Below are 25,511 nucleotides of genomic sequence, written 5' to 3' on the forward strand. Positions count from 1 at the left end.
AGATGTTTTCAGAGCCATCCCTAAGGACTATGATGCAAAGGAAAACTTCCTGTCCCAAATACATTAGCACACAGTTGCATTCACATAACACATATTGACTCCACTGCTATTTGAATATTTTATTTATTTTCAATTCATTTTTTCTACCATAATTATGAGCAAAAATATGCATACGCTTTTAATAGAATATTGAAAAACGGAAGAAAGGAACATTAATCATTGCTGTGATTTGATGTTAAGTGACATCAAAACTATGGCAAAACCAAGGTCGAAGGGTAAACCTTAGAGAGATACTGGACTTATTCAATCAGCCATTATATTTAAATATGTTTAATATATTTCATCAAAGATAAAGCAGAGAGCTGCGCTGATTGCGTTGGATAATGTGGTCATCAGAGGAAAATATGAAAAATATATTAATCTACATAAGAAAAAAAATATCCTAGTATCATTGCCTGGGACCTAAGAGTAGGGAAATTAAATTCAGAGATGCGTATGTGTATGTATGAACACCTATCATGAGTGTTGTTACCACTAAATATGTTAGGAAAGGTAGAAGTTAATTCTATATTTGGCATTTCAACTGAAAATCATAATTCCCTGGAATGAAGTTAAACACTACACATTCACTCTGGCTGAAATTCTACCATTACAAAACCACCAATCAACATACATGGTTTAAAGTTCCTGAGTGGCTGGTGAATACTTCCAGTACACTTTCCCATCTTTCAGTCTGGTCTCCCTTTAGAAAGGAAAAGTCATTCCTTTAGACGTCCTTCACTGCAGGTTTGGAAATACTCATTTTCTTCCTGTAAGTGGACAAAATTTGCCACCATATTTTTACCTGTAACTTTTATCTATATGCCAGTAAACTGTTCAAGCATAGAAATATCATTACCTACCTAATTAAATCCTAAGACACAGAACCATTTAGGCAGAAAAAATCCCTAAGAACATTGAATCCAGCCATGAACCTAGCCAAATGAACTACTAAACCATGTACCTAAACATGCCATCTAAACATTTTTTAGACCCCTTCAAGGATGATGACTCCACTATTTCCCTGGATAGTGTGTTCCAGAGCTTGATAACCTTTTAGGTGTAAAAATTTTTCCTGATAAGCAATATAAAATCTCCCCAGGCACAACTTCAGGCTATTTCCTCTTGTCCTGTGACTTGTTACAAGGGAGAAAACACCAATGCCCATCTAGTTACACTTCCTTTCAGGTAGTTGTAGAGAGTAATAAGGTGATGCATATATGTAAATTTATATGTATAATATGTGCACTTAAAATCTCCTCATATGAATATGAGTATGAATATGAATATAATGAATCTATTTTTAATATTTTATCAATAGTCTTTCCACAAAAGTCAGTTACAAGTCGCTCGTATTCTTTACTAGTTTTGAAACTCTTGCATGAAAATTTTTAAGCACTGGAAAAAAATATGCCATGTTATTTGGTATGGATGTAATTTTATCATTTATGCATTAAAAAGAGAAAGGCATATCTCTAAACAAGGTAATATAATGAAGATCCTATTATGATATGGTAGCAAACATTTAATATTTCAATACATAAACCATTGGTTGGCGGAATGAATTTTGAAAACCACCTAGGGTCTGATTTTGTTGAGGTCCATGGACACATACATCCAGGTCTTTAAGGAAATATCCCAGGATTGAATATTCAGCTGCCAAGATTTATCCAATTAAGAAACTAACTAGCGACACTGATAAATTCTGTAGTGTTTTACTAATTTTGAATGATTATCTGGATATTTATTCTTTACAGAATAAAATATCATTAGTAAATTTTTCATTAAAATTTTTAGGCTAAGTTTAATGGGAACTTATAATTTGGCCTATATAATACCTTACTTACAAACCTCTTAAAGAATATCAAACAAATCATTTCTGCAACAAATAAGTTACAAATAAAATTTGAGTAGAAAGAATATTAAAATTTCTGGTTTATGGCACTCTTCCAAAGCTGTGAAAATCTTACTGATTGCAACATAAGAAATTAGTTGGAGAAAAAATATTAGTTTTCAATATGCTATTTTTTCACGTGTTTTATTCAAAGACCTTTGAAAGTCTCTGAAAATCTGATGTTGCCCTCACTGGGCAGGGTCAAATCTTACATACTCTAAGGTGGATGTGACATTCAAGATCATCACAGGTTTGTAAGAGGTAATAAGTCCATTTCTCATGGCTTGGTACTTTATGTTATGTCTGAGACTTAACATAAAACTTCTCTGTTCTTGTTTGCAAAACTGTCTGTAACTTATCTACTGTTAGTGCCATCACTAAGCTTGGCAGCAATTTTTTTTGGTAGTTATTTTAAGATTACAGTCTGACATTTAAATTATTTACCCAACATTTTGAATCTCATTTGGTTACTCTCAGTCTCATTACTTTATGCTTTCATATTGCCAATATTTCCTAGTTTCCTTTGCTGCTTCCTGTTCCCAGTTCTGCTCCACATTCTCTTTAGTTTAACATTGTTTGCAAACCTAATTAAAGTGGTTTTTAACTCTTCCCCCAGACAACTACAGAGAATGCTAAATAAAAATACAGGGTTTGTTGCACACTCCTTGCATACTTTATTGGAGATCTCAGGTCTAGTAGTTCATAAAATATAGGTACTGCAACTTTTCTCTTTGTTGCTCTTTGTGTGGTTTGGTTTTCAGGCGCATGCTTTTATATGGAAGTGAATATGATTAATTATGAAGGTAAAGGTTTTTGAGAAAATATCAAATATACTGGTAAAATCTGGAGTAAGGAACCAAATTGTTCTACCATTAGTTAATTTACAAATAGGTAAGGGAAGCAACTTATTCTACCATTAATTCACAGGTAAACACGTTAAAACCAATGATTACATGAAAACAATAATATTCGGATTGTCTTTGCTCAATTATTTTAGATTTACACCATCCAAGTTTCCTAAGTATGTTTTCTTTTGCAGACAACTACTGAACAACTGAACAGTCCTTGTTGGACATATAAGAGAAATTTCTTGCATTTTATATATTCCAAGTCTTAAATATTCCTAAAAAAAAATAGACTGTGATGTCTTAGAGAATTGATGATGAATATTTTCCTCCAGCAGATTATTGTACACAATTGTTCATAGTAAGAGCATGCAGAATCAGAGAATCCTAGAATCAAATGCAGACAAAATACCTATGATGCAAATTCAGCTCCTTCAAGGAGAATGTATATTTAAAATTTCTTTTGTATAATATCTGAGATACCACATTCACCTGTTTATTCACATTTTTATTTTTTCAGCAGGAGACAAAAAGTATTAATTATTTTGGCCATGAAAATTTTTTAGTTCTACTTTGTTCAAGAAAAGATAGAGATTTTAAATGGTGTCTGACTGTGGCACTAGATGGAGCTATCTCTTTGAAATGAGTCAACTCTGTTGGCAATTCAAATTCTCTTCCACGTATTGTACTGCAAATTATCATATAAGGGAGAAGGAAAAAAAAAGGGAAAAAGAATAAAGAGAAAAAAAAAATCAAGAGATGAAGCTAAAACAGTAATATAATTATTTAAATCATTATGAAAATTAGTCCAAAATAATTGCAAATTAAAAGTCTTAACACATTGAAAACTTTTTCCGTGGTGGTAATTTTTATTAAATACTACTGAGAACTTAAGGTTTGAAGAAGCTTTGTTGGTCTTTAAGTAAAATGAGATTAGTTAACAGCTAGTTGTTTTGTTACAACTGCTGAAGTAACAATCCATAATACTGCTATCATTCCTCTGCTCACCATGGGGGTAAAGCAACTAGATCTTTTCAGTTCATATTTAGACCTATGTGCTTCTATCCTGAGGCTACTGCTCCTTGAAAGATAAAAATTCAATATCTAACCTCTTCTCCATGCACTCAGTTGAAGGTACTTGGTTTTCAGAACATCTGGTATGTAAACACATAATCAAATTCTGGTTCCAGTTAGAACCAGAAACTGTATTTTTGGATGGAACTTTTCTTGCAAGAGATTACTAAAGTGTATTAATCAAAAACAATTAAGAAGAATTCTTTGTAATAAGGTTCAAAACAAGTTCTGTGGATTATGGAGCCTCAGAAGGAATGACTTTTAGTGAGACTCATGCAAAATTTCAAAATTTTCTGTGGGATGTTTGAGTTTTGCAACATACTGTCAGAAGCATAACAAAAAGTAAGTAAGCATAGTAAGATTAGCTTTCCCATGGATTACACAACCCTCTTTTTTTTTTTCTTTTTTGGGCTTCCAAAATAGGCTTTCCACAAGCTGTGCCAGATGTCTTTCTCCAGTACCACATCACCACTTTTTGAATCCACTAAATAGGAGGACCATTCTTGGCTTACACTGAGTGCTACAGTCTTTTTCAAAACAAAGAGAAAAGATAAGGAGATCTGCAGCTCATTTCTTTACATTTTAGCCAAAAACAGATTTCCAAGGCTCCCAGTGTGTGGCTATACTGTCAAACACTAACGTACAAACTATGTAGTGAAATGGTCTGATTTTCATGAAGAATGTTTTTTCCTTTTTGAAACATCTAAATACATCTTCTGTTCATCTTCCCTATACTGTGCTATTTTCAAATAGGCACAAATTCCCCATCTCATTAATCCATTTTGCATTGGAAAACATTTTGTTATTTGACTCTGTATTTAATTTTCCGTCTTTGTGGTTACTGCATCAGTAAAATGAAGTACTCGAAAGGACATTTTCATCCACCAGTAACCAGAAAAATTGCACATGAGCCAGCAATATACAGTTGCAGCCCACAAAGGCTTATCACAACCCAGGCTGCATAAAAGGAACTGTGGCCAGCAGGTGGAGGGAGATGATTCTTCTCTTCTCTGCTCTTGTGAGATCTCACCCGGACTACTGCATCCAGGTTCAGGACAGGAAAGATATGGAGCTGTTGGAACTGGTCCAGAAGAGTGACACATAGATTATCAGAAGGATTGAGCATCTCTGCCGTGAAGAAAGGCTGAGAGAGCTCAGGTTGTTCAGCCTGGAGAAGGCTCTGACAACTTATCTGGCCTTTGAATGTGTAAGAGGGGTTTATATAAAATAGAAAAAACCTTTTTACCAGGGTCTGTTGCAACAGGACAAGGGGCAAACAGTTTTAAACTGAAAGAAGGTAAATCTAGGTTTATTATAAGGAAGAAATTCTTTACTGTGAAGCTGACAAGACACTGAAACAGGTTGCCCAGAAAAGTTGGGGATGCCCCATTACTGGAAGTGTTCAGTGTCAGGCTGGGTGACAGTGGTGACATGGTTGAACTAGATGATCTTCAAAAGTCCCTTCCAACCCAAACCATTCTATGATTCTGCTATTCTAAGTACTGAAGTTTTAACTTAGTTATGAAGGCAATCCATCATGGGTACATGACGCATCTTGGTCCATACAACAGGATTATCTGATGTTTAAACCAGTGCTGCTTGGGAAAGATGAGAGGTGAACCTGAATTAGCAGGCTTGGTGAACATACGTGAAAAGTCCATTTAATCCATATTGGTATACTTCCACGGTGTCTAAACTTCTAAAAGCAGAACAAAACAAAGCTTAATTTATCTGAATAGCATAGATTTTAGCTGAAGATTGTTGTAAAAAACCAGACTAAGAATAGATGTGTCTTTCTTCTATTCACTCTACTAAAAAATACATATTTTGTCTTTAATACAACTTTTATACAATTCTGACTTGTACAGACAGAAGAATGTAAACAATAACAGTAATAACAATAACAATGTCAACAACAGAAGACATTTGTGCCCTGCCTAATCAATATCTAACAATTATATATATGCTCTAGGCTTTTGAAAAAGCTCAGAGGTGATAGGTTGTAAAATTTTCAATGCTGCCCTTTATAATACGATGTTCTAGCCAACGATTAAGGATTCCAATTCCCTATGTTTCAGAGTAAAGCAAAATATGCTAAAATATTTATAAAAGAAAAAACTCTACAGAGTTTGGTAGAGTCTGTTTTGAACATGCAAAGCCTTCATTGCTATGGAAATCATGAAGTTATTTCTAGAATACACTACTGCCTTCTCTGGCATATGCTAGTATGAGATAGAGGAAGACTCTCCATCTTGCTTCCAAATAAATGATGGCTAGTCATTCACTTGGAAAAATCAGAGAAAATTCTAAGTAAATGCTGAAATTCGTTTACAATGCACAGGGAGAGGGAATTTTAATAACCCAAAGAACAAATAGAAATTTCACAAAAATTTACCACCTGAGTTTTGTGTTTCATATATGGTCTCTCCTATTAGAATACTCATGAATAGAAATTATTAAGCAATTTTGTATACTTAAAATAACATCAAAAACTGTTCACATCTCTGACAGTTCTGTTGAGAGCATAATGCATGCTACTGACACAGTCCTGCATATATAAACTGATTACATTTATTTGCATTTGTCTGGGTTTTTAAGGATGATTTGAAACTACAATACAAATTGATTTTAGGGACTGTTCTATGCGCTTCTGTTTCAGGAGAGATCTTGATTTTTGTTAGCACTTGTTAGCAGATTCTTGGAAGGTAGCCTATTGCAAGTTGAAAAGGAAAAAAGAAAGGCGGTTAGGGAAAGCTTAGATTTACTGGAAACACACAAATGAAAGCAGTCTTCTGTTTTGGAAATACACAGTATTTTCTGAGAGCAATGAATAGCTCTCTGAGAAAACATTTGTGAGAGTGCAAGAAGGTTTATCTTTTTTTTATTATTGCCATGACATTAACATAACAAGATTTAAACACTGGAAGTAGGTTAACAGGATTAACATTTAGTTTTAGGTGATTAACAGCCTATTTGCAGAGCGGTCTTATTCCTGGTATGTGAGAAAAAATGAAAGTATAATGAAGTCATGCATTAAACTGTTTCTCCTTGAGGAACTGATTTTTCATTAACCATTTAAATAGTAAGTGATGATTAAAATACAGTGCAAGTCACTCAAAATTCCCATTTATTTTGTTCCATTAGATTCATATTCAGAAATTAAATTGGTTGCAGAGATCAGCATGGTTATCCCAGTGTCTGGCACCAGATAAAAATCTGAGTACTGGTGAGATTTTTATGGTTCAAACTCAAAACTGAAATGAATGAGTGCTTCTTGCCAAAACTTTCTTACAAGAACCATAAATCAGTCTTCTAGTTAAAGTCAGTTCGGCGTATTTGCTAGGATTTTTGTGTAATCAATACAGATTTATACATGTAAAATGTAACATTTTATGTGTAAGTAAAATACAAAATGGGAACACGAGATGAAGTAACGTAACTGGTATTAATTTTAATTGCAATAGAGATGTACAGCATATATTGAAGGTAGAAAAGGAGAAATAGCATGAAAATAATTAACACTGTTTTAAAATAAGTGATTTGTTCCTTTGCACATTTCTATGCATTTTCTCCCCTGCAGTGCTTATGCCACTTGTTTCCTTACAGATCTCTTACTATGCATACTGTAGCCATATGAAAGAATTCCCAGTGGTGCACTGAAACTTTTAGTTTTGTACTTTCCTAACCAACTTAAATGAAACAGAATTTTAATTCTTTTCCTCATCCAGTTTTTAAAAATGTAGGTTTTAAAATGTCACCATAATTGTTTCTAGATTATCTGTATCTTCTTTTTCTTTTTTAACAAACTTTTATCTACACTAGTTTTTTTACAGAAGAAAGAGGCTTCTGAGTAGGTCCTAAAAAATTATACCCCATTTTTTTCCCAAGAACTGCATTATGATTGTCTTGAATATCTGTGAATGTCTATAACTATAAATGAATGAAAGCCAGATAGAACTGTCAGATACTCACTGTTCCAGCACTTTTTTAAAACTTGTTTTTGCTTTGCTTCCCAGATATTTTTTTAAAGAGCTATACCAGTGTAAAGAGCAGCAATTAGTGGTCTTTTCGTCCCAGAATTGAGGATATTGCTTAGTTTCCAGACACAAAACTAGCTTTACAAATAGGAAAATAGAAGATTGAAGCTGATTGAAATGGTTGAAATAAGTGATTTGTCGCTGAAGCTGGTCAAACTTTTATTACATCCTTAAAATGTATGTAAATCCATGGTGGAGCAGGCAAAGTGTAGGTTAGGGACCTCCATAAATAGCATGCTTTCAAATAATGATCCAGATGGGTTCATTATAGGCTACTTAGGGCAATACCTGGAGCAAGTCTCAGGGCTGCCATTAGTTATTTCTGTGAATTTACAGAAAGTGTAAATACTCCAGGAGATTAAAAAAAGGAAAGAAAGGATGGGATGAATGCGTCAAATTTTGGTAGCTTTCGTAAGTAGATAGATGTCATGGCAGAGATGTCTGCACCGAGTATGACAACAGTTGATGTCACCTGTGTTTACCTTGTATCACAAAAAGAAAAATTTGTAGACAGTAGGAAATATTTAGAAAGTCTAACTTCGTATTCCTTGTAGCAGTATATTACATAACTTTTTTATTTTTTCCTCTGGTTATGCCCAAGATGTCCTTATTTTTTTCAGTATGACATTTATGTACAAACATGGAACATCTTGTATCTATCTTTTCTATCCCTTCACATATGCAAGGACATATCCCCTCAGCTGCCTAGTGAGTAAGTATGAGAACCCAGATCCATCCAATTTTCCTCATCATATTTTCTTGACTTTAAGTCATTCTCTGGTCACACCATTATTCCTTGGTGTCTTGTATGAACTTAGGTTTTTTTTATTGAACCATAACTCTCCTTAACTGGTGTATCCATAACTTTCTGTACTGCTCTGTACAGAGGAGGCCTTTCCATCACTAAGCAGAAGAAAAGAATTAAGCCATGTGTCATAGTGACACCAATCTACTTTAAGTGGCCCACTGTGACATTTGTCTTTTTCACCATAGTATGATATGTAGAAGTTCAAAACAGTTCTCATGCAATCCCTGCTCCAAGGCACAGCCCTTAACAGGACAACTTGGTAACTATGTTTTGAACACCATCTAAGTGTGCTTTAAACACTATTTTCCAGTGATTTCACATTTTTGCAGGCTCCTTATAGTAAGTTCATATTTTCATGATAGCTTCTGAATATTTGATGAGGGGAAGAATCTAAATATTTACTGGAGTCTGAATTTTTAAACCAATCCTCAAGGTCTATGAGCTTATCAAAGAACGGAATCAGATTGGTTTTATACGATTTGCTTTTCAAGATCCATTTTGACTATTACGTACATGATTACACTCTAGATATTTGTCTATAACATGTTTATTATTTGTTCTTATATCGTTAGAAAAATATAGGTTTGTAATTCTAAAGCTATTTACTATCTTTCAAGGGTGGACATGTTAGGATAGATTGCAGTCTAAGTTGTACCTCAATAAAACATTGAATTTTGTTGTGTACCTTGAGAGATACCCAACTTTCCTATTATTTGGCTTGGAAGTTTTCACTGTCTAAATTTAGGCACCTTTACATGATCATAAATGCCTTCCTTGAGTCACATGTAATCTAAATGTCTTGTCAAAAACCACGTGACTGTTGTTGGAAATGTCTGTTGCATTTGTTGCTGGAAAGCATTTCGCTTCCCTTTGAATATTCACTGCTGTCATTAAATCTATCCTAGAGCTTGCACTCAAATGTGAGAATATGACAAGGCTTTCCATGTCTAGTTTTCTTCCATTTCCTGGCTTTTTCTGACTTAGTTCTTCATTTAAGAATGTGTCTCAGGCAGATCCTTTCCGCTGTACATGAACATTTCATTCAATTTGTCAGACATCTAAAACTGGTCAGGTGAAGAGTCCCTGCAAATAATTATCTTTTAATACCTGTAAGAGTTTCCTATAATGACTCATTCATATGTAAATATCCACACTGGAGATGCCTTAGGTCAAATATGATCAATATCCCTCTTTCTTGCTGGAGAGAAATGCAGAGATGGCTGTGAACAAGGAGATTGTTAAATCCAAACACTCCAGTTCCCCACATTTAGAATGGCACTTGCTTTATCTGCACAATTTTTTCATCCAACATTTTCTGGTTTTGTTTTTTTTTTTTTATTTTTAAAATTTATTTCTGAAAAGGTATATGACAATGACAATGGGAAATCAGAAAGAATAAAAGAGCAAGTATCTGTTTCAGGAAAGCATATTTTCGGTTTATATATGATGAGTATTTTATAAAATTCAAACAAATGCTTAAGTGGTCTGTGACCTTCATGGAACTTGCAAGAGCTTTATAACTCCTTGCTGCCTTAAGAATCTTGAACTCCAGCATTTCATAGGTCCATGGGACCTGATGAGATGCATCTTCCGGTTCTGAGGGAACTGACAGATGAAGTGGCTAAGCCACTCTACATCACATTTGGGAAGTCATGTTTGCCTTGTAAAGTTCCTACTGACTGGAAAAAGGAAAACATAACACCCATTTTTACAAATAATAAAAGAAAGACCCGGGAAACTCCAGGCCACTTAGTCTCACCTCTGTGCCCAGCAAGATCATGGATCAGATCCTCCTGGAACCTGGCTAAGGCACATAGAAAATAAGGAGGTTGTTGGTGACAGCCAACATGGCTCCATTAAGGGGAAATTGTAGCTGACAAAACTGGTGACCTTTTATGACAGAGTTGGTAGATAAGGGAAAAGCAACAGATGCCATTTACCTGGACCTGTGCCAAGTATCTGACATCATCTCACATGAAATCCTTGTCTCTAAGCTGGAGAGACCATAATTTTGATGGGTGAACCCCTTTGTGGATAAAAAATTGGCTGAATGGTCACAGTCATAGTTTCTGGATAGATATCCAAATGAAGACCAGTGACGAGTGGTGTTCAGCAATAATCAAGGGACATTTACAAGAAACAGTAAATTATGCTTATTATTATGAAGAGGAAAATAGGAATTTACTTCCAGGAAATGGTCTTGCAGGAGACAGTGGCTTTTCAAATGTTAGAGATATGTAAATCCCAATACCTTCAAAGAGGGGCAGAATAAACTAATGGAAGAAAAACTCAGTGAGGACTACTGAATTCACAGAGAGCTGCAGATGACCAGAAGCTCTGAACTGAAGATGGTCACAGATCACAGACAGACGTATTACTTACCCATGCCCTGTGCTGATACTTTTTCTGAGCCATCTCCTTTGTTTGCAGTTGAACACAAAGAACCTTGGCTAGCAGGATGGCTGTTCATCTCAATGGGACTTTCTTATTTCTCTTGGCTTTAATACTCCTTTGTGTTCAGCACTTATTTTTTGATAGCTGTGGAAACTCTTTTAGACATGTTAGAACTCAATCTAAATGAGATCTGGGCCCAGGACTAGAATTAGATTTTCATTTTGGGGGCCAGGTAGCAATTTCTTCTCCATTGTATTTGAATTATATCTTAATATAGCTGACATATAACTGAATAGTATCATTTCAATAAAGATCTGAAAAGGGGTTGGGAGAAATAAGGTCATTATTAACACAATAATTTCATTAAAGAAAGGGTCTTATTAATTTTCCAATTAGCCTTACTGTTCAAACATTCACTGTTTCAAACCTGAAGAAAGTAGAAACAATTTTGTCTATCTTAAAATCCAAACTCATGCTTGGAGAAATACTTTGAGGGGGGCATATTTTCTCTAATAACTCTTCTGGTTTAGAATTGAAGAGGTAGATATTCAATATTTCATTCAACTCCTTACTCTTTCCAGTTTAACTGCCTTTACCTAATGTACTACATAAAGCATAGAAGAAACACGTGAGTAGTATTAGGAGTATTCTTAAAGCTGCTGTTTACCATTACCTATAATTTAGAGGCATTATCAGTTGATAGTTGAAAACTGACATGCTTGTTGTAATGTGTCACTGTTTATAGCCCAGATTTACAGCTGTGACTAGCATGCTATAGAAATCAGAACAAAATATAGTCATTGATTTCCCAGAGGTCACAGAATGTGTTCATTAATGAGTTTTTTCAGGATGTAAGATAAAGTATTGAAAAGAGGAAAATAAAATATAACCTTGCCTAAAGATAAAGCTTTGCTCTTACAGTGAGCTCTGGATACAGCCCAAACACTGTGTAAGTCGGCATGCATGTGTCTATAACATTGGGTTTGGACAGACTGCAGTTTGTGCCTACCTCTGTGCTTGTGTTGAACTCCAAGCACATCCATGTGGCTTTGCATCTGCATACAAACCCCTTCTGGAACTCTGCTCTTTTCTGCTTGTCACAGATCAAATCCAGATTTTTATGCCTTACACTGAATGTGAAAAATTCCTTAACATGTAACATATCTATTAAAAACTCAAAAAGAAAATAATGTTAAATATTCTTCAATTCAAACCAAATCAAGTAGGTTCACTCAATGCTGAAATGGTCATTGAGAGCCCTGGCTTAAAGGAGATGTTTCTTCTCAGTAATGTGAAGCCAAGTACTTGTAACTGAAGTTACAAGTACTGAGGCACTGTAGCTACTGTAATAAGTGGTCTACTCCTTTTCTAGTAGATTGAGTCTTCACTATAACTAACATTACAGCACTTTTTAGAAAAGTCTGTCAGATAGGTACTGCAGTTTAACATGAGAAACAAACGCAGCATGATTTAAGGACAAATTTGTCACTCTTAGTACATGCATTAATTTAAAAGCCACATTTATAGTGTACTGAGAATCTTGCTTGAGCAAAGTCCACAGGTTGCTAGTCATGTTAAAAAGCAAAAATGATTATTCAGATAAATAAGATAAAAATACATGATTGTATAATTTTATATTTGCTTTTGTGGTTCCATTCTTCATATGCAAACCATACACATGCAGAGTGTTTGGCAAATTCATGCTTTCTTGGAGTGCATTTACTTTTCATAAAATCATAGCATCATAAAATAGTTTAAGTTTGAAGGAACTTCTCAAGGTCAGCTAGTCCAACCTCCCTGCAATGCACAGGGACATCATCAGCTAGATCAAACTGCTTAGAGCCACATCCAACCTTAACTTGGATGTTTTCTACCATTTCTCTGAGTAACATGTTCATGTGCCTCACCATCACCATTGTAAAAATATTTTCTTTATATCTTGTCTGAATTTACCCTCTTTCAATTTAAAACCATTATTGCTCTTATCCTGTCACTATATGCCCTTGCAAAAAGTCTCTGTTCGTATTTCTTGTAGGCTGCCTTCATGTGGAAAGCCACAATTAGGTCACTCCAAAGTCTCTTTTTCAGGCTGAGCAATCCTCATAGTCTTTCCTCATAGGAGAGGTGCTCCATCCCTCTGAATGTCTTGGTGGCCTCCTCTGGACTTGCTCTAACAGATTAATGTCCTTCCTGTGCTGGGGACCCCAGAGCTGGATGCAGCACTGCAGGTGGGGTCTCACCAGAGCAGTGCAGAGAGGCAGAATCCCCTCCCTGGCCCTGCTGCCCACGCTGCTTTGGATGCAGCCCAGGACATGTTTGGCTTTTTGGGCTGTGGGTGCACATGGCTGGGTCATGTCCAGCCTCTCATCCACCAGCACCCCCAAGGCCTTCATGGCAGGGCTGTTATTGTCCCATTCATTCCTAGCCTGTAGTGATACTGAAGGTTACTCTGACCCAGGTGCAGCACATTATACTTCACCTCGTTAAGTCTAATGAAGCTCCCATGGATCCACTTCTCAGGATTCTCCAGGTTGGTCTGGATGGCATCCTGTGCCTCAGATATATCAGCTGCACCACTCAGCTTGGTGTCATGTGCAAACTTGCTGAAGGTGCAATTGATCCCGCGAGATGGGATTAATGAGGATATTGAACTACTGGTCCCAATACTGTCCCTTGAGGAACACCACTTGTCACTAATCTCCATCTGGACCTTGAGCTGTTCACCACTACCCTTTGGATGTGACCATTCAAGCAATGGAAGCACAAAATCTGACACAATTTCAAACTTTGACTATTAAGAGGATAGTACTAATTCCCTCCTTAAATAACTTGTGCAAGCCTGAGCTCCTGCAAGAAGTAATCATTTTCATACTTAATAATTCTGACATTTTTCTAAATCTTATTTCTGCCCTCTTCCCTTGGTTGGCTCTAATAGTATTATTGAAATACGTAACTAATATTCAGATATCTGAAACAACACTCTTGAAAAGTAAAAATATCTATAATTTTCTATAACACATCATAAATCCTACTTCATCTCTATCTTCTTTAGAAGCTGCATGAGAAGTTTTGAGAAGAAAATAAGTGGCTCTTGTGACAATATGATAAAGGAAGTTTCATTGAGTTAAACTTGAATATGGATACAGTTTATATGGCTTGATAGTTTCTTCCAGGTGCACCCAACATGTGTTTTATTAGAAGAGTAGGTATGATTCCCTCCTCAGGAACTGCCTCTTACTATTTCTGTTACATTTGTTGCAGTTCAGGTCTTTCGACGCAACTGGAATATAAAAAGGAGACAGCCATAAACATGGTTGTCGATTATTGAATCTGGAACACTAACAAACACTCGACTCATGGAGGATGTTAGCTGCAGACATACAGCAGCGTAAACTTATTTTCTAAATAGCAGCCTGGCTCAGTTTTACTGCTTATTGGAGATGATAGGCAAATTTTGAAGCTGTCATTGTACACAATTCCTAAAACAAAACAACAAAAAAAGCAGAAGTAAAGTGGTTTACATATACATTGACTGACACCTGCCACCGCCCTCCCAAATTTAATATTTTGGAGTAATTTTGTGGTTGCTAAGTCCAATATATGTACTCATATTGACATTGATGCTTTTATTGCAATATTATAATTTTGTCCTCTATTTTAGTTCTCAGTAGCTAGTAGTATTTCTCAGACAAGAATTATTTTTTATTTGAAGTCACTCATCACCATCTCTTCTATTTAACCTTTTTCTTTCTGTGCTAACTGTAGAAGTGAGAGAAAAACTGAATACACCAAAGAAAGTAAGCACAGTAATTTGAAAGAAGGGTCTGGGATGAAGTGAGATGGTTCAAGAAGCTCTTTCAACAATTTTCTGCTGATCAAGCAGGTGAGAGTAGGACCCCAACCTTGGTTTGTCCTTAAATGTAGTACGGGAGCAGTAACAACAATAATATGACAATCATAGTTGCACTACCTGCCATGGCCTTGTATTTGTGTACATGATTTAAGAATCACATATGGAAGAAAAGGAATTCAGCAAATGTTATTCCCTTAACATCAGCTGATAACCCACTGGCAAATTCAGTTCTGATTTGATTTTGTTGGAGACAAAATTCATAGAATGCAAATAAAGACACTAGCATAGTGAGAATCTACCTGAACTCCTCTATGATATAGACTATAGGGTTTTTTCATCAATTCCTCTTTTGAGCTGGAGCATACCTTCTGAAGAACACACTATCTCAAGTAAAATATTTATAACATTGGAAAACCTATCACAAACCATATTAAATTGTTTTAAAGCTAAATTATTCTCATATTCATTCCTTGACTCATGTTTAAAATTATTTGGCTTTAGTTTTCTGTCATTAGATACCATAAAATTTTTTGTTTTTGAAGAATTCCTGAAAGAGGAATTAGTAGGGGAAAATATACTTTTATGAGCTCACTTGCACATCTGTCCATGTAACATCACAAAATCATTATTTTCTTCAGCATTTTCTTCCTCCATAAAACATGAGCTAAATATAAAAAGAAAACTTATAGTTCTTCTTACAGATAATATACAGACTTCAGAAGCAAAAATTCTTTTGTATACTTTTTTTATTTACTTCAAAGTAAAATAAGTTTTCAGCTAATCCTTAGGGTAACCTATCACAAAGCAATAAATCTTCCACAAATTGATTAGAATATAATGTCATTTCATAAGCATTTTAATTTGAGGCTTTATGTCAAAAGTGGAAACTACTGCATCAAATATATTTCAAGAACTCTTCTGTGAAGCTTCCATATGCTGAATATTCCTAAAGAAATCCCAAATGAAATTCCCATACCTAACAACAATGGATTTTAGAGAAAGTTTGAATCAGAGTGAGAATGAAGAGTGGCTTTGAGAATATTGTTGACCTATTCCATAACTACTTTAGTTTTTATTAAATGTTCTAACAGATGCAGTATCTGTCAAGAGTACTTCATTTGAAATTTCTTATGCTGAATATATGCAGTTGTACCAATGTGGTTATATTTAGGCACAGATAATTTGATTTAATACTATTTACTTGATGAAATTTAACATTCCTGTAGTTTCTTAAAACTATTCAATTTAAACTATTTTCTTTCAGTATTAAGTATTTAATGCCAGTTATTTAACCAAAAAAAAAAAAAAAAAAAGTAAAAAAAATCAGATAAGAAAATGTTAGCTTTCAGGGTAGGATTCACATGATTTTAATAGTGATTATCAATAATTAATCACTACGCACAGTAATAAAAAAATACTTTTCTTTAAAAATTTAAAAAAAAAATTTTCAGAAAATCTGTATAAAAAATTTTAAAAAATTCTGAGTATTAAAATCTCAGGAATTCAAGTATTAACTCAAACTCTTCAAAGACATCCTGAATGCTTGTTCAGGTCTCAGAACACTGAAGATAATTAGTGTTTTGACAGCAATTTTAATGGATGTAAGAGAAAACTCTATCTGTCAATTTATGACTCATCTCAAACAGCATTAGCACTTTATTTTAATCTTAAAAATATTAGTTGAACAAGAGAAACCACAAAGCTATAGAAAATATTGAAGTCATACTAACAGAATACACATATTACCCAAGAAGTAGACACTGCTACATGTTACCAAAGGCAGTAAAAGCAGAACAGCCACCTCCAAAACTGATGAGAAAAAGAAAGATGAGATGGAGGAAATATTATGCCATAACTCATAATCTAGTCATTGAATTGTTTGAGGAGAACACACTAGCCAGGCAGCTGAGAGATTTCTCGATGTCACCCAAAGCACCAGCTCTCCTAATCCAATATGACTTCCTGAGCAGTAGGCAGTCTCCAGTGGTTCAGAGGATAGTGGGAACAGGAGCAAACAGTAGGCCCTGAGGTATGGAATTAATAAATAACAGAATAAACAAACCAAATTAAACAGTGAATAAGTTACCTTCTTGACCATCTGCTGCTTTCATTCTTAAACATAAAATGAATTCAAAAATGAAATACTTAGCAAAAAAACAGCCTGTAGATGAAACAGTGAATATTGCTAGCACACCCATGTAATTGCTGCAGGACAGGATGTGTCACATACTGGTTTGTGTCTTGTTTAATTTATGGCTTTTCCTTTTACTTAAAAAGCAATAAAGAAAAAAATCAACTGTAATTTTTCAGATATTAGGTGTCAACTTCTTAAAAAACATAGCAAAAAAACATTCCAGCTGCTCCACATATTGCAAAATTAGCAACACACATGTTCATGACTGATGTTTAAAGCTGGAGGCTTCCAGACACTGGTATAAAGAAAATCTGCAGTTATAGGCAATAAATTAAATCAGTGAATTCATTTCCCCATTATTTTTGAAGCATTGTAACTGATACAGAAACCTGAAAACAGTGAAGTTAAAATTAATGGTGATTCAAAAGCTGAAAAAACCAGTCAGTACCCAACAGAAACTTACTCTTATATATAGGCCCTTCTTGTTGTTTGGTAACTAAAGATCTTGGTTAACACAGCTTCTGTCTTCTCTTGGTTTTGCATCATCTTCCAGTACTCAGGGTCAAGGTTTTGTTCAACTCCTGTCCTGTCCTGAATTTTTCCAAAGATCTTTGTATCTACTCTCTTGGTTTCTATGGAAATTCTAAAATATTACACAAAGTTGCTGCGGAAGTCATTCTTCAAAGCACAATTAGAAACAAAGTAAAAACCCCTCAATTTTGCTTATTCTTGGCAAGAAAAAGAAAAAAAAAATGAGTTGAAGCTGAATATTATTCAAAAAATCCCCAGTGAATATTACAGACCATTCTTTCAGATAACTGGTTTTAAAAAACTTTATATAACTCGTCTACCCACCAATCACTCCTCCCCCTCTTATTTCTGCAATTTGGAAAGGAAAATATCTAATTCATTACCATGACATTAGATTCATCATCATATTTTCTATGAAATATTTCCTCTTTTTTTGTTACTTTGGATGGATAATGGTAAAGTTATTACTGTATCAGCAACACCTTAATGTAGAGTAAAATTTTTGAAATAACACAGCTCTACATCCATAACATCATGACAGAGTTTTATCAGTTCTAATAAACATTTAAGAATGATCACAGAATTCTCCACATGGACCTCACCATAAACATAAGAAACATTTTGTCTAAACTGGAAAGTAACATCTTATCTTCACTGTCCTCTCCCTGAAGGATTAAATTTTCAGATCCTGTAGACCCCATAGTGGTTCACATCTTCCGTTACAAAACTATGATTTATCACATTTTCATGCCATTCTTTTTTATGATGATTATTCTATTGTGAAGATATATTAGCACCAATTAGATCTGTGATAAATATTAGAATTAATGTTTTAAGAAAGAAAAATGAAGGGAAAAGTTTGCATTTCCAGCCTCATTGCCCAAATTTTAATTTTGGCACAGTGGAGAACTGGATCCAATGGAACAAGGAAAACAAGATGAGATCAAAAGGCATGATATGAAAATACTGTAATACTAATGGATATAGCAAGTTATAAACTAGGTATTGAACACTGAAGAATTTAATACTGATCTTCTTTTGAATTCTACAGTGGTGAATGGTCATGTCATGAGTAATTTTTGTCACTGTAATGAGTTATCTCACCACTGCTTCTTACTTTCTAAGTGTTGTTACTTTTTAAAATGTCTTGTAAAGATCTGAGAACATATGAAGATACATGATCTAAAAGAAAGAAAATGTTGTGAAAAGGAAAAAAAAAGTAAACTACTCTGGAGACTTTTTTCTTCCTTTTTTAGAAGTATGCATAAGTGTGCAGAGTAACACTGTGCATGTGGGCCATAAATAAATACGTGATCATATATTGTCTCTGTTACTTGGAAATATTTGTTATACCATGTAGAACAGTGTTGAGCTGTCAAAGTGTAACATTCTAGTTAGATTTTTATCAATATTCTTCAGCACCATAGTTTCTCCACTGAGATAGAATATTTTAGGATATTGGGGAAAGGCGTAATAATAAGTTGAGTTTTTATGGAGACAAGAAAACTAATATTTAAAAGGGGAGTTTGGGACACCATTTTCCCTCCTCATCTTTTCCTCATTGTGACATATAGCCATTCTGACATTTAATATAGTGCTTGTCCAAAGCAAATCAACAGCATTGCAGAAAAATACCAGTGTGAACTGGAAAAACATCTACTGTGAATAACTAGATACTTGGAATCGGCAACAAGTTGGCACTGCTTTGTTTAAAAATATAATTTCCGATATATCCATTGACACTTGTTTTCACTCCCATGAGGTTTCATTGAAAATATGAAAATGTATTGAAAATATGAAAATCGCTTTCTAGCTTTCATGCTATTTTCACTCCCATTGCTGACCTGATGAGCTGACCTCATCTCACAGCTTGATTTTCTCTATCAATAGTTAAATTTCTTTTACAAATATCGATCAAATATATGTGTGTTGACATAAGTATGAATTTGCTTGTGATTCCAGTGGCAATAGGTCCTAGCAGACAAACAGGATTTTGACTCTTAAGTACTAAGTACATACTCTGTTTTTTAAGTAGCAGATTTTTTTTCAAGTGTATCAGACAGTGAACTGTCCCTTGATATAAATTTACTTGCAGTTTGCCAGGTCAGAGCCAAGAATTTTGAGTAGAGAGAATTCTATTACAAAGGCAGCTACTGAAATGAGATTCCGCTTGGCCAAGTTAGTCATTCTGGTTACACTTCTGAAACTCAGGTGGACATTTGACATTTTAGGGTAAATCAAGCTCTATAAGAAACAATGACTCCGTTGTTTTGAGAAAAAAATTAAATTGGGATATGACAGCAGAATTCATATTACAGTGTTAAGCAGTGTTTTATGCATTAGTTTTAAAGAACATTATAGCCTGTTAGTGGCATGTGTTTTACAGCAAATATCCCTTTTACCAGATTTCCTCCATCTGATGTTTCTCCAAAGCATCTTGCAAATGAAGCACAAGGAAGTTCTCGGAAGAAGAAAACTAATCTACAATCTTTTTTTTTTTTCTGCAAGTGCCCAAATATTGGATTTATTAAGGATTAATTCTTTGAAAAGGGAATTCTGTGGTTTTGCACCAACTTTTCTTGCTGTCTATAATCTTGAATTTGATCTCATCTCCTGATCTTTACACTTTGTGATCTTAACTCTGCATGAATTTTTCTTTTTCTCTGGAGGAAACAAAAGCAGATAATGTTCCAGATTATATTGGATTAGTGTGGCAAGGTTGGGGTTGGGAGGAGAGCAGGCTATGGGGTGGCTTCTGTGAAAAACTTCCCCCATGTCTGACAAAGACAGTGCCAGCTGACTCCAATACAGAACCACCACTAGCCGAGGCCAAGCACATCAGTGATACCAGTAGCATCTCTGGAATCACACATTTAGGGAAGGGAGAAAAAATGCTGGGCAACAGCTGCTGGAAAGAGGAGTGTGGATATGTAAGAAACAGCCCTGCAGACACCAAGGTCAGGGAAGAAGGAGGGGGATGAGGTGCTCCTGGTAGCAGGGCAGAAATTCCCCTGCAGCCCGTGGTGAAGGTCATGGTGAGGCAGCTGTGACCCTGCAGCCCATGGAAGTCAATGATGCAGCAGATATGCACCTGCAGTCTACAGAGGACCCCACACCAGAGCAAGTGGATGCACACAAAAAAGGCTGTGACCCTGTGGGAAGCCCACCCTGGAGCAGGTTCCTACCAGGACCTGTAGATCCATGGAGAGTATAGCCCATGCTGGAGGAGATTGGCTGGTAAGACTTGTGAACCCATGGGGAACCTATGCTGGAGCAGCGTGTTTTTGAAGAACTGCAGCCCATGGGAAAGATTTATGCTGGAGCAGCTTCCGGAAAACTGTCTCCCAGAGGAGGGACTCCATTCTGGAGCAGAGAAAGAGTGTAAGGAGAAAGGTGCAGCAGATGATGTGTGATGAACTGCTTGCAACTCCCATTCTCCATCTCCCTGCACCACTGGATGGCAGGAGGTAGAGAAATTGAGAATGAAGCTGAGCCTGGGAAGAAGGAAGGGATGAGATTTGGTTTTATTTCTTATTACCCTGCTTAGATTTGATTGGTAATAAATATAATTTATTTCCCTGGGTTGAGTCTGTTTTGCATGTGATGGTAATGGTTGAGGGATCTCCCCCTGTCCTTACCTCCACCCAGGAGCTTTTGGTTGTATTTTCTCTCCTCTTCCCTGCTTAGGAAATGAGGGATATAACAGCTTTGGTGGGCACCTGACATCCAGACAGGGTCAACCCACCACATAGATCAAGTGCAGAAGTGGTTGGAAGAACACGTACTAAGAGACGTTGAATGTTACTTCTTTGTGCTAAGCAGAGTTAACAAACAAGAAAAATGTGTAATACCATTATGTTACTGCTGTCAGAGCAGACCATTATTTTATAGCCATTCTTTTAGAACACTTTCTTGTGAGAAACATATAAATTCCATTTTAATCATTAACTTAAATGCATACTCAGATATTTGTAAACAATTATCATTCTATATTTAGATATATACAAAGAGGACAAAGACATTATAAAATCTAGATCTCTTGGCCCCTCTGAGTTATAGCTCTTTCAATTATATAAGCATACATCTGTAGTGAATGTATTTAATTTTCATTGCTACTGATTATTTAAAGCTTAAATATAGGCAAAATATTTGTAACACCTGCATTGCTTTCAGATATTTTAAGAGACAAAAGTTTTCTTATTTCTGCTGATTCTGTAACGTTATTAATGAGAAAAACATAAATTGCAAAATACCTTGCAGACAAGCGTTGGATGAACATGTGATGCTGCTTAGAACTGATATGTCCTGTTAAGAAACTATTGCATTTGAACATGTTAATTCCCCCAGATAAACCTAGAGAAACAATTTGACTCAAAAGTATCCAATTTTTTAACAAATCTATAATAATACTTTAAGCAGTTTTTGTTTCAAATATCAGTGTACTGTTCCTGGTGTACTATTTATCCCTCAACAATTGTTATTTCACTCGCATACATTTCTAAAGAAGTAGAAAAATCTATTCTTGTTTATACCATAAGTGCCTTCTAGTTATTGAACAGTTTTACCTCACTATGTGAACATTACATAATCATAAAATATTTGCTCACAATATGCAGAGAATGTTTAGATAAAAGAGAACAATTTAGCATTAACTAAAGAAAACTGACAGATATTCACGTTTCTTTCCATGCACCTTTATATTTGCTGATGGTCGGTGGCACATGGATTTACTTCCTAAGTTTAATCTGTTAGATCTTATGACTTATGACTTGTGTTTTATCTTTGTTTTATTTGGGCTTTTTTTATTGTTCAAAGATAATTTTGTATACCTACATGTTTTTCAATCCAGATAATTAAATATATTATAACATGAAAATGCAGAAAAGTGAAAATGTGAGCTAATTCACAAAATTGCAAAAAAGACCTGGGGAAGAAGAAATATTCAAATAGAGAAGTATTGAAATTTCCATGGAGACATGTAGCCAAGGACACAGTCAGAAAAGACAAACCTACATTAGGGTGATAACTAGGAGATGAAACCAGAGTGAAAAATAGGCATCCCTTTCAGTGAAGTGAACTCACAGCAAAGATTATAACCAAGATAAACTTCATTCCACCTAAAAGACCAGGACAATGTATGTTTTCAATGAGTTCTTTTTCCTTTATAGAAATAGAACTGTTAAAATTCCACAGAAAATTATGCTTTTACAGACTAACTGTTTGCTTGGGAACTATGCATTAACAAACTCTACAGAAGATGACAAATACACGCAAATGAGAAAAACTAGACATGGCTCTGTACTTATTCAGAATGTTAAATCTACTGTCAACAAATGTATTTCAACATTATCACTGGAAAAGTATTGTCACTGAGAAAACAAGTACTCTTCAGAGTTCAGTTATATGCTATTTTTAGCAGCTGGTTCATATTTTTCTAAGGACTCATCAAGTACTTACTTGCCAGTAAGTCCTGTAACTGAATGAACAGCAGTGTTGCAACACACAAGCAAGCCTTCATTTCCAAATCCCTGTTTTAATACCTTTCTGAGATCACCTTATTTGCCTTGTTTTTGATCCTCAGAACACAGGCTGTAGCGATCCTGATTGGCAGAACCCTGTGCCTGGAAGAGTGAGTGATCCACAGCACAGACAACTTGAGCCAGAGTAGCAGTGCCATACTGCATGGATAGCGTGCAGCACTGTGCCATGGGACAAACTCAACCAGCTCACCAAAAAAGGGGAGCCCTCAGGCAGCTTCTGCTCAGTGCTGGTGATTATACCTCCTGCTCAACCTTGCCTTTGTCTAACAGTGCATCAAGAAGTTCTTGTGGGGACATCTTTTATATTTGACTGTCTAGAGGTGTTTCCTCATAAGAAAATAGTTTGAAAGATGAAAATGAGAGAATATCTGGTATGAAGAGGGTCTGCATGTCTTGCTGCTCCTGGGTTAGAGTCCTATTTGATGCTACATTACTTGGGAGTGCCAGGTGCTAAGGGGAGATAAGATTATCCATGCTATTATCTTCTTCCAGCGTTAACTTTCATGAAAAGCCTTTAAAATAAGACTTTAGATGGTATAAGTACCTTTTTTTACAAAAATCATAATGGATCAGCACATCCTGGGGCAAAACAGGCCCACCTAGACTTTTTTACTTATAGTGTTGCAAATTGTGAATGACTGTAGGCTGTCCTTTGTCTTTTCCTACAAAATTTTGAAAGACCTGGGTCAACAGAAGTTTTTTCTTATTCAGAGGCCAGGTGAGCAATATTGGGCTTATTTGGTTTGTAATGATGTCCTGGCAAAGCAGAGCTATTTGTCTGCCAGCAATAAGGATGATTGTTTTCATTAAAATTTCCGACTAACTGTTTTTTTTCCTTATAAAACATTTTCAAAGTCAAAGCTGAATCTGTGCTTGGCATGGATTATAGTCACAATATAGATAACTGGATAATTTTATCTCACATTCATTAAGTAAGCCCTGTTCCAGGCCTACTTAAAACTCATAACCACCTGTTATAAACTGCTTGTATAAACTGATAAACAAACCACAATGGTCACGTTTCATCCCACCAAAATCCTGGAATCTAACTTATACAGCTTGTTTAAAAGTTTTGCCACTTTTACTCGCTTTATAGTCAGTGGGGAGAGAACTCCAGACAGAGAGAAGACATCTCTTCAGATGAAAAGACACAGCTTAGGTGGAACAAAACAAAGCTAGTAAGACTTGGAGTTACATTCACATCAAGGATGTAGTTACAGTAGGATGAACAGGCAGCTTTCCCTAGAGTACCATAAATGCCTATGGAACGGGGTACCTACAGGATTCAAAACTATAATCAGTTGAAGTGCTTCTGGAGTCTATTTGGAGAACCAGTGTTTAAAGAAGTCTGAAGAAGTGAGGAGGCCAGAGATGTCTTGATTAAAGAGCTCAGTCCCACATCTCCGCCATTCTGGATAGTGCCTTAACTATCCGCTGCCAGATGTATAAGGATTGTATATTCAACCATGATTTATAAAGTAGTTCCATTATATATTACTTGCCTTGTTTTATGTACAAAAGGAGAATGGAAAAGAAGGAGAGAAACATGTAGGTGGTGGTAGGAGGAATATTTTGATGAAGAAAGGACTGCATTTCAGAACCTGTTCTGAAAAATAGCCTGTAAAGAATTGATAGATTGAACTGGCGAGTTTGAAATCCTCTCCTTACTGATATTCTCCTGATAAATGAGAGTTCAGGCATTCTTAGGCAGCACCAAAAGTTGTTTCCAAGAGCATTGGTGATTAATTTAAGCATCAGCTTTTCTATCTGAAGGTAAAACCAGTCCTTCATGTGGAAAAAAAGTTGCTGCTTAAGGACTTTTTAGAGGTTGAGTGACATATGTTTACTCAATTAAGGTTTTGGAAATCATGGAACTTTTGGATGAGTAGGAGATGCTACATAAACTGTTTGAAGTCAAACAAGAAATCCAAGCAAAACATGAAATTGGTCCCATTTATTCTCAAGTGTATTAACCTACATAAATTAACTCATAGTCTCTAGAATAGTTAATGTTAAATATCAAGGGATAGAACCACAGTTGCTATTTGGTGGTTTCGTCCTAAAGGTTTTAGTTTACATGCACATCACTATTCTATACTGAGCAGATTCTCTTTGGATGGAATTTCCTATTCCCAGAAGGATTTGAAAACTCTTTCCTTCCCAGCTGAGTGAACACTGCCTCAGCTGTTAGCATCTGCAGGGAACAAGAGATGTATACTACACATTGCATTGCACATCAATGGTTTTGGTCATGTCTTTGCATTTAATGTTCTCTTTCCGTACACATAAGTGATACTCAGACTTTTCAAATTAAATATGTACCATATTGTAAATTATTTTTATCTGTGAAAATCTTAGCAAA

This window comes from Corvus cornix, chromosome 1A, assembly GCF_000738735.6.
Source record: "Corvus cornix cornix isolate S_Up_H32 chromosome 1A, ASM73873v5, whole genome shotgun sequence".
NCBI classification, from domain to species: domain Eukaryota; kingdom Metazoa; phylum Chordata; class Aves; order Passeriformes; family Corvidae; genus Corvus; species Corvus cornix.